At 37.4% G+C, this 9,630-nt stretch overlaps 1 pseudogene; it reads right to left on the bottom strand.

Moving 5' to 3' along the window:
• Positions 1-2,819: 2,819 nt before the first annotated feature.
• Positions 2,820-3,417, bottom strand: LOC114037191 (annotated as a pseudogene).
• Between the last annotated feature and the right edge of the window lie 6,213 nt (positions 3,418-9,630).

Genomic DNA, 9,630 nt, shown 5'->3' with positions numbered 1-9,630 from the left:
AATATCTATTACCCTATTCAATGAGTGGTCAGCCATCTAGCCTTTGCTTGAAGACCCTCAGCAAAGGGGTAGTACATGAACTTTCTGAGCTAGCCCGTTGCATGAGTTCTAATTGTAATTATATCAGACCTAAATTCTCCTCTTTGTGACTTCTACCCATTCTCCCTGGTGGAATGGTGTAGTAGAGCAGTGTCAAATTCTCTCCCTCCCCACCATCTTGCAAAACTCCCTAGTTTGACCTAAATCACAGTAAAATACAATTGGGAAATGTTTGACAAAATAAATAAAAATAGAATACCACATCCATAATGTTGGTGTGTGTGTGTGTGTGTGTGTGTGCATGTGTGTTTAAGTCAATATCCAACCCGTTCTATTTAAATTTGACACCAATGTTGTAATGGACAGAGCACTAGACTTCAAGTCAAGAGCACCTGGGTTCAAATCCCAAGTCTGATACTCACTAGATGTATGACCCTGGAGAAATCACTTAATCTCTCTCCGTATAGTTTTTTGCCTGTAAAATAAGGGGGATCCAAGTCTAAGATTCTGTGAAGTCTAATCTCTCTTTCACATGAAGTCCTTTCAAATATTTGAAAACAATGATCATAACTCTTCTCTTCTCCAGGCTAATTATCTTTACTTCCTTCAACCAATAGTCCTGCAGTGGTAATATCATAGATTGGTTGTAAATGAGATAACAAAGCTATATATATATATATATATATATATATATATATATATATATATACACACACACACACACATATATATATATATATAAATATTAGGGAATATATACATAAAGTGATTTTCAAAAATTTTTAAAATGCTGAATAAATGTTATTTATTATTAAGATATGCCATAGAATACATTTATCAGGTTAGATCTCCTAATTGGATGAAAATTACTATGAACTTAAAAAGAACAGCCCTAGAATTATGTCCAACCATTAAGCATCTTCATCATTTACCATATGAGGCAGAACAAGTATATTTTTAAATGAATTCTTAAGATATTTGTGATGTCAATTACAGCAAATCCCTACCAGGATTGTTTTTTTTTCCCTTCTCATTTGATTTTCTTCAAATAATCCCATTGTACTGTATGCTTTTTTTTTCTTCTGCTCTGCTTATCTCAGTGCATATTATTTCATAAAGCTCTCTGGTTTGCTTTGTATTTCCCACACTTGACAGTATTTTTAATTTACTTTAGTGGACTTCCTTTCCTTTCACTCATTTCTCATATTTCCAACCCATGTCCCCTTATTCCCATGTATAACTCAGACCATTGTGGAGATGCTATGATGCAACGTAAGGACTTTTAAGAATAATAAAAAATCAAGAAAATTCTGTTAGATTTTCCCCAATTGTAGAAACAATTTCAGAGCCTGTTCCTTGGAAACTTTAATAATATAGTCTCTGAAGAATTAAGTGTAATAACACTCAATGAGCATTGGAAAGACAGTGTGGTAAACGTGAGGTATGTGACATTCTATCAACCAAGAATTGTATGAGATACATGGTGAAAAGGATGTCTTTTTAAAATTCTGTTTGTTTTTAGTCTTTAATTCTTATATTTGTAGAGGTGTTGATAAATAACAATACTTGCTTTGTCTTTGAAAATTAGGAATAGCTATTATTCAGGTATTGAATTTTGGCTAAATAAATGGGCAGTTTAACTTCTACAGTTTTATCACCTTCTAATCAACTATCCTCTATTTAAATAATTGCACTGATATTAAATAAAATATGAAAAATATGCATATTCCATAAATACCCTTCTGTACATCAGAATATAGTGAAGCATATATAAGATTTTTCTAAGAAGCTGATAGCTGAAAAGCATAAACAATATACAATGGTTGTAATGGAGCCAGCACCCAAACACAGTGGCCCAGGCAGGCACAGCTCACCCCAGTGACTCATCAGGATACCCACCCACTCTCCCTCTGGATGTCCCCTTTCCCCTCAACCAGAGGATTGGAGTAAAAAAAATGGGGGAGAGGGATAAACTACAGTAATACAATCAAGGGAAAAAACAACCACAAAAAGGTTTTTAAAATTAGGATAAGGTAAAATCATGAAATAAAAAAGACAGTCATTTGCAGAGGCTGATGGGTCAAACTAACAAAGGAATCCTGGAAATGAGGGTGCAGGATGCTCAACTAATTATATGATGTATGCAGAATCCGAAAAGCTTTTCTAGCAACTCTCCTCCATTTTTTAAGCTGTAAAAAAAAAAAAAAAAAGTCTGAAATGAGACTGATGTCATAGTATTTAGACCTGGAAAGGTCCCTGGGATTCACCTGATCCAATCCTCTCATTCGTATTTTAGAAAACAGGGGCCCAGAGAGGTTAAGTCATTTACCTGGGGACACACAGGAGCTAAGCAAAAGAACTGGGGTGTGGTCTTGGGTTGGTTGCTTCCAAATCCAGCCCTCTTTCTACTATCCTACATATAAGGTCTTCTTCACACTAGCTGTGGTCAACTGGCAGGAATATGAAGATACACTTTCATCCTTGACTGACCAGTTCTTCCCTAAGACTGCAAAATACATGCTACAACTAACCTCTTTTTAACAAAGGTTGTATGTACTCAAAGGTATTCCTCCTGCCCAACTGCCCTGTACTCAGAGTTGCTGTAGCATTTAAATTTATGCAATAACAAAATAATCTACAGAGGCAAAAATAATTTAAAAGTGACATGGTTGTATACATAAACTCAAAGACATTTATGTTCTTCAGCTTTTGCAAAAAAGAATTCTGAACTGACTTTGCTACCAAACTGTCAGCAAAATATAACTTGTGATGTCAATGCGTTAAGAATTCATGCATTCCAGGGAGAGTTCTACACTGTCAGTCTGGTTTTGTGGCTGCTGATAGTCATATTCCTTGACATAGAATACATTTCTAGGTGTCGCCTTAAACAGATTGTGCTCATCTTGTCACAGAAGTTGGGCTCCTGAAAGTTTCTGACATAGGAGGCAAGCTGAATATTTTCAGAATTTTCCTTTCATTCCTTCTGGCATACATGAAAAGGCTGAAGCTAACAAGAATCACTGTCAGGGACACATTGGTGGTCTAATTCTGGGCTTCAAGAACAGTGTAATCAGTAGAGCCGTCATCTCCCATCATTCCATAACCTCCAGCCATGATACTGGGAATACGCTGTAACACTGAAATCACTATTGCTTTTCTATCACCAGAGAAATCTGGGAAACACTGCATCCTGTGATTCTCTCGGGGCCGGCCCTGGGGCCAGAGCCTCATCCTGCTCTCAGCCTCTTTTCCCCCTAGCTTGGGCACCCAAGCACAGGAACTGATCCTGCGCCCCTGGCCTACCCTTGCAGTTGTCATTTCCTGCCAGCCTGTCCCAGCTGAGGGGTCCTCATTAATAATCTCGAAGAAAGTGCACATCCCCTCCAGACACCACTGCCCCAGCACCGGGCTCTCGGGAAGGGGAGGAGAAGTGGGGTTCCTTTTTGAAAAGGATATCTTGAGAGAAATGTATGAACAGAAAAGTAAGTGGGCCAGTTATCTCAAAGGATAATTGATGGACAGCCCGTGTGCTCCACTGTTGTCATGCAATGTTAAAAGGACTAGAAGAATGACCCCCATGTGTTAGTTATTGATTAGTTTTTTTTTCTTTTAATTTAGTTTACTAAAAGTGAAATGTATTTTCACATGAACAAGAGTCACACAGGTTAAGGGGTCATGGGGGTTGCAATCTGCATTACTGAAGGGAATTCTCACATCAATGAAGTCACAGATCCATTGAATATAAAAGGAGGAAAACTGTTGAATTCCTCTTCAACTAAACACTTGTGGGGGTTTTTTAAAAGGAGTTTTTAGCTTTGAATATCCGAAAGGTTTGAAGTGCGGCTGTTTGAGTTCAGAAAGGAAATAATGATATGAGAAAAAGATGTAACCTGAAGAAAAGCTGATTTTTAATGGGTTTAACTCACAGTTGAAATGTGCAAAGCATTTTAAGAATGTAACACAGTTGCTCAGTTTCCATTTTAGCTATTAGTATTGCAAGGTTTTTTTTAACGTTATTTTTATTTTTTCTTTAGACATGAAAATCATATTAGTAAATAACTTGACTCTTCCATATACTAAGCATTTTGAATCAGTTGTTTTGTCTGGAGAGAAACAATTTCCCCATTCTTCTGTGTTCCTCTTGATTCCTAAAATGTCCCTCAGGCAGCATATCAATCTGATGTGGGAAGGTCACTATATTGACCTTCTTTCTTCTAGCTTCTTTGAAGATATCTCCATTGGTCTAAGTGTTAAAATTTGGTACCGGGCCAATTATTTACAGCTATTCCAATGTCTTGAAGAAAAGGAAAGTTTCAAAAAAATTTGCATTTTATATCATTCATTTTATAGTGATAGGAATTGTTGTTTTGGCTATGTTTTCCTTTCTTTTCATTCCTTTGATGCCTTCCAAAATTTCCCTCAGTTTCTTTTGATTTATGTGTACCCTGGGTGAAGATGAAACATATCAGACCACAAACAGTAGGCCTGTAGAATGGGATGATGCTTCCTGGCAAAGGTATCTAGATGGCATGGTGCTTAGAGTGATAGACTTGGAGTCAGGAAGACCTGTGTTCAAATCCAGGCTTAGATTCTTACAGTATGACCCTGGCAAATGACTTAACTTTTACCTGCCTTACTTTCCTCAACTGTAAAGTGGGGATAAAAATAGCACCTACCTTCCATGATTGTTGTGAGAATCGAAAGAGATAATATATGTAAAATGATTAGCATAGTGTCTGACACATATTAGGTGCTTAATAAATGCTTGTCCTTTATTCCTACTCATCTGCTGCTGAATTGAGGAAATCATGAAACTTTGCTGATTGTGTTCACTACAAATTTATGTTACATAATCTCAACTGGCTCCTCACTGCAGTAAGGCAATCCTTTTACATCTCCCTAATTTATTCATTATCCCACTCACCACTGCAGTTTTCCCAGTCTTTTCAAGCCTCCTCAAACCTCCCATGGCTCCCCTGCCACCCACACTCTCAGCTGAAAATCTTACCTCATATTTCACTGAAAAAAATTCTGCCATTTGCCAAGAGCTATTTCTTCCTTCATCATCAGCTCATGTAACTCATGTGCCTCCTACCACTTTCTCCTTCTTTACCTCTATCTCACTTAAAGACATGCCCCTTTTCCTTGCCAAAGCAAATCTCTTTAATATGTGCTGGTGATTTCATTCTAAAGCGTGTTATACAATAGATTGCTGCCTCTATCATCCCTTCCCTTTCGCTTAAATTCAATGTCTCCCTGTCCCTGCTTCTCTATTGCCTGCCAACAAGTTCATTTCTCCACCCCCCCATCATCCTCAAAAAAGTCTAACTTCATTCATTCTCCCATGAGAGCTTTTATCCTAAATCTCTCTTGTTTGTGGCTAAACACCTTAAGAGGGCTGTCTGCAATGGATGCCACCACTTCCTTTCTTCTTATTTTCTTCTCAAGTCTCTCCAATTTGACTTCCTTCATCGTTATTTAGCTGAAACTATTCTCTCCAAAGTTATCGGTGATCTTTTAAATGTCAAATATAATGGCCTTTTCCCAACCCTCCTACTTCTTGCTCTTTGCAGCCTTTGAATAAAGATCCATCACCCTCTTCACCCTCTTCTCCCTAGGTGTTATTCTCCCTTGGTTCTCTTATCTGTCTGGCCCATATCCTAACGCAGTATCAGTTGTTGAATCTTCATTCAAGGGCATGCCAATTAACCATGAATGTCCCCCCAAAGTTTTGTCCTGGGCCTCTTCTTGGTCATTCTCTTTACTGTTTCAATTAGTGATCTCATTTGCTCACAGGGATTCAAATATCATCTCTATGTAAGAGTCTTATACTTATTTGTCTCAAGGATGGGGAACCTGCAGCCTCGAGGCCCCATGTGGCCCTCTGGGTCCTCAAGTGCAGCCTTTTGACAGAATCCAAACTTTTCAGTCAAAGGGCTGCATTTAAGGACCACGTGGAGCCTTGAAGCCACAGGTTCCCCATCCCTGGCTCTAGTCCTACCCTCACTGTTGAGGCCTCACATCTCCAACTGCTTACTGGACATATCAAAAGACATGTCATAAACATCTAAAACTCAACATGTATAAAACATTACCTTTCCCCCTAAATCCTTCGCTATCCCTAACTTCCTTATTACTGATGACTGCACCACCATCCTCCCAGTCATCTGGGTTTATGACTAAGGTGTCATCCTTGACTCCCCACTTCCTCTTACCTCCCCCCATATGCAATTAGTTGTCAAGTTCTGTTGTTCCCTGTTAGATTATGAGCTGCTTGAAAGTAGGCATTGCTTTTTTTTTCTTTCTTTGTATTTCCAGCACTTAACACAGCACATGAAACATAGCAGGTGCTTGTTGACTGACGAACCATACATAAAGTCTCATAATACTTTTCCAGTCCCTCTCACTAAGCCCCCTTCAGCATCCTTTGTCTATAACTTTTATGTCTAACTCCATTCCTGAGTCTCTGTCCTCCTTGTTAGCAGCTTTTTCTCCTTAGAGATACGTTTCTCCCATAAGTCTTCCTGGAGTGGACCACTATTTCATGAGGTACCCATGCATTCCATGCCCACTTTACTCCATTGCTGATCCTGTCCCCCTTCTAGATTCCTTTTATGTATTATTATCCCACATTATAACCTACCATTACTTGAGGGTAGGGACTCTTTTGTTTATTTTTTATTATTTGTTTTTGCTTGTATTTGTGTGCTTAGCATAATGCCTGGTACATAGAATGCTATTTTATGGAGAAAGTGAAAGGATCTCTATTATCTATTTATCATCTGTCTCTTCAGTTTTCCTAGCATAATGTAAATGAGAATAATTCATTCTTCAAAGGCAAAAAGTTATGCCTTTTTCAGTCATCTTTATTTCATGAAACTCTCTATGGATTTCTTTGTATTCCTTATATTTATTCATTTGATGCTCAGTTTAACTCCACGAATTTCCTTTCCTCTTTCCAATTCTTATTAGTCACTCCCTAACCTACATCTCTCTCTCCTTCCACATATACACATACATATCTTTGTATCATATTCTCTGTCTCTGTCTTTCTTTCATGTAGTTATATATACTTTATATGAAATATTAATTATGTATGTGACCAAATATGGAATTCCAAATGTCTTTTAAACTGTATGTATATAGTTTATATATATGCATATATACACATGTGTGTATTACATGTACACACATATATGTCCTTAAAGATACCTAAAGACATACAAAATATCTTTAATCCTAGCTTTTTACCTTTTTCTCTCTCTACAGAATTAGTTAGGATCTTTTTTTTATACTATCAGAAAGATACTTTCTTTAAATCGTTTTCCTTTCTTAGTCCCAGAGCTGCCCTTCAAGTCGTAAGAGTTTTGACAGACTTAAATGATGGCTGAAGTAGCCAACTGTAATTATTTGATTTGTTAGTGTTGCTTGGTTTAAAAAAAATGGAGCTTATATCTGTCAAGAAAACCCTCACATCCCCCTCTCTAATCACCAAACAATGAAATAGGGTTGGCCCATTCCTATCTGGAGTGTATTGATCACACCCCAATTTGTCAACACATGATCTGAAAATAGATTTCCCTTTCCCCCTAAAATCTCTTTAAAAATGTACCTTCTTTTCTTGAACTTGAGAGAAAATTCTGGTCATCTGGTCAGTAACAACCCTCTCTCACCAATGACATTTTGAATAAATGGTAGGAACAATAACAATTATTACACCCCCATAGGTTTGACTATCAGTACATGAAGAAGTATTCAAGATGGCTGAATAGGTAATTCACATTTTCCCTCAGTTCTGCACTGTCCAAACAATTTTCTCTAAATCAAATCCATAAATTCTGGACAGCCTCGTTAGGGGTTGGGCTCTTTTTCCTGATCACGGTCATCCTCTCTAAGGAGTGTGAGAGTAGTTTTTGTTGTTTTCTCTGAAGTGGAGTCAGCAGTGGCTGAAGACTCTGGATCTTTGAATCTCTTACACACCTAATGTGGCCTACAAGGTTGTAAATGTCCATCTCAAGATGGCTACTACATCAGCTCTACTCAGGAAAGAGACAAAACAGAAGAGGCTGCCCCCAAACCCAATCTCTGGCTTGTCTGGGAAGAACATTTGCCTTACTGACATTTATTCTCTTGCTATGCTGCTGGGCTGGGGCATGGGAAAAGCTCCAGTCTTCCCCTATACCCCTCCAAGAAGAGGTTTAAAGATTTCTGAATCTTTGGGTCAAAGAGATGAGGATATTAGAAAGAACAAGGAATTATTTCCTTTTTAAGGTCTACTAAGTCAATAGTTCTTCATGCTTAGTGGCTAATAAGGAAATTATTTCTTCATCTCTAAGTGTCAGTGCTCCATTGTTAAGCCTCATGTGTCCCAGAGGTTGCTAGGGAAACTCTATGATTATTTGATGATGTACAGCCCTCGTTGCATAAGAAATAAAATCATTCATTAGGTAGGGACAAAAACTGGAAAACAACAAAAAGAAGTTTTTTGTTGTTGTTGTTGTTTTTGTTTCTGTTTTTTTATTTTTTTTATTTTTTAACCATCCCTTTATCTGAAAGAACACAATGCTTACAAAAGAGAAAAATTCTGTGGTAATTTAACTAGATTGCTCTGAATCATGAACACAATAATGACCAATAATGCAACAATAGTTAGCAGTTGAAAAACAAGGAAGGAGCACATATTTATTAGGGGAGTTCAGGCATCACTTTGCTGAGGATAGAATATCCCATCAGTCAATTTCTAAATGTTTCCCTATCCTCTCTCTCTTTGATGAAATTTGGAGGCACCAGATTCATTTGATCACTTATATAATTATCTGGAAATTAAAACAGCTCTAAAATTCATTTTAGGCTTTAGAGGAGAACTAGTTCATATTTTTCTTTTTATTCAGTCCATTGTCAAGGAGTTTTTTTTTTTCCCCTGCCCTATTCACTGAAAATTGAGAAAAGGATGATTACATTTTTAAGAATAAAATTACATGTTTATAAGACAGGTTTCTTCCCAGAATCTTATTGAAGAAAGCCTTCCCAGAAAGCAAATTATATATAACAAATTTTCCCAATTTACCGATAGGGAAATGGAGGCTCAGAGAACCTGGGTTGAGGTCAGTGAAGCAGACATCAATCAATATTTGTTAAATGAAATGGAATTGAATTAGTATGGCTACATAAAAGTTGATGGAGAAGTAACAATGTCAGACAAGAATTCTGTCCTAAATACAAGACACACTGTGAGAACTCAATAGGTATTTTTAAAAATTAAAAATATTCTAGAACATGATATTGTCTGAAAAAAACTGGAAGTCAATTGATATTTTAATGTAGCGGAAAATGCATTGGATTGGGCATCAGTTCACCTGGATTCAGGTGCCAGCTCTGCCTGTTGTTTGCCTGTTGTCTCCACCAGTACAGTGTGACCAAAGACTTTCTTTTGCCTTTCTTTTTATCCCCACTGCTTAGCATAGTAACTGGGACATTATTTGTTGTTGTTGAGTTGTGTTCCTCCCATTATGAACCCATTTGGGGTTTTCTTGGCAAAAATACTGGAGACATTTGCAGTTTCCTTCACCTCAATTTACAGATAAGTAACTG

This window comes from Vombatus ursinus, unplaced genomic scaffold, assembly GCF_900497805.2.
Source record: "Vombatus ursinus unplaced genomic scaffold, bare-nosed wombat genome assembly UNPS02010284.1, whole genome shotgun sequence".
Classification (NCBI taxonomy): Eukaryota; Metazoa; Chordata; class Mammalia; order Diprotodontia; family Vombatidae; genus Vombatus; species Vombatus ursinus.
The sequence above is the reverse complement of the archived record's forward strand: the minus strand, read 5'-3'. Positions and strand labels throughout refer to the sequence as shown.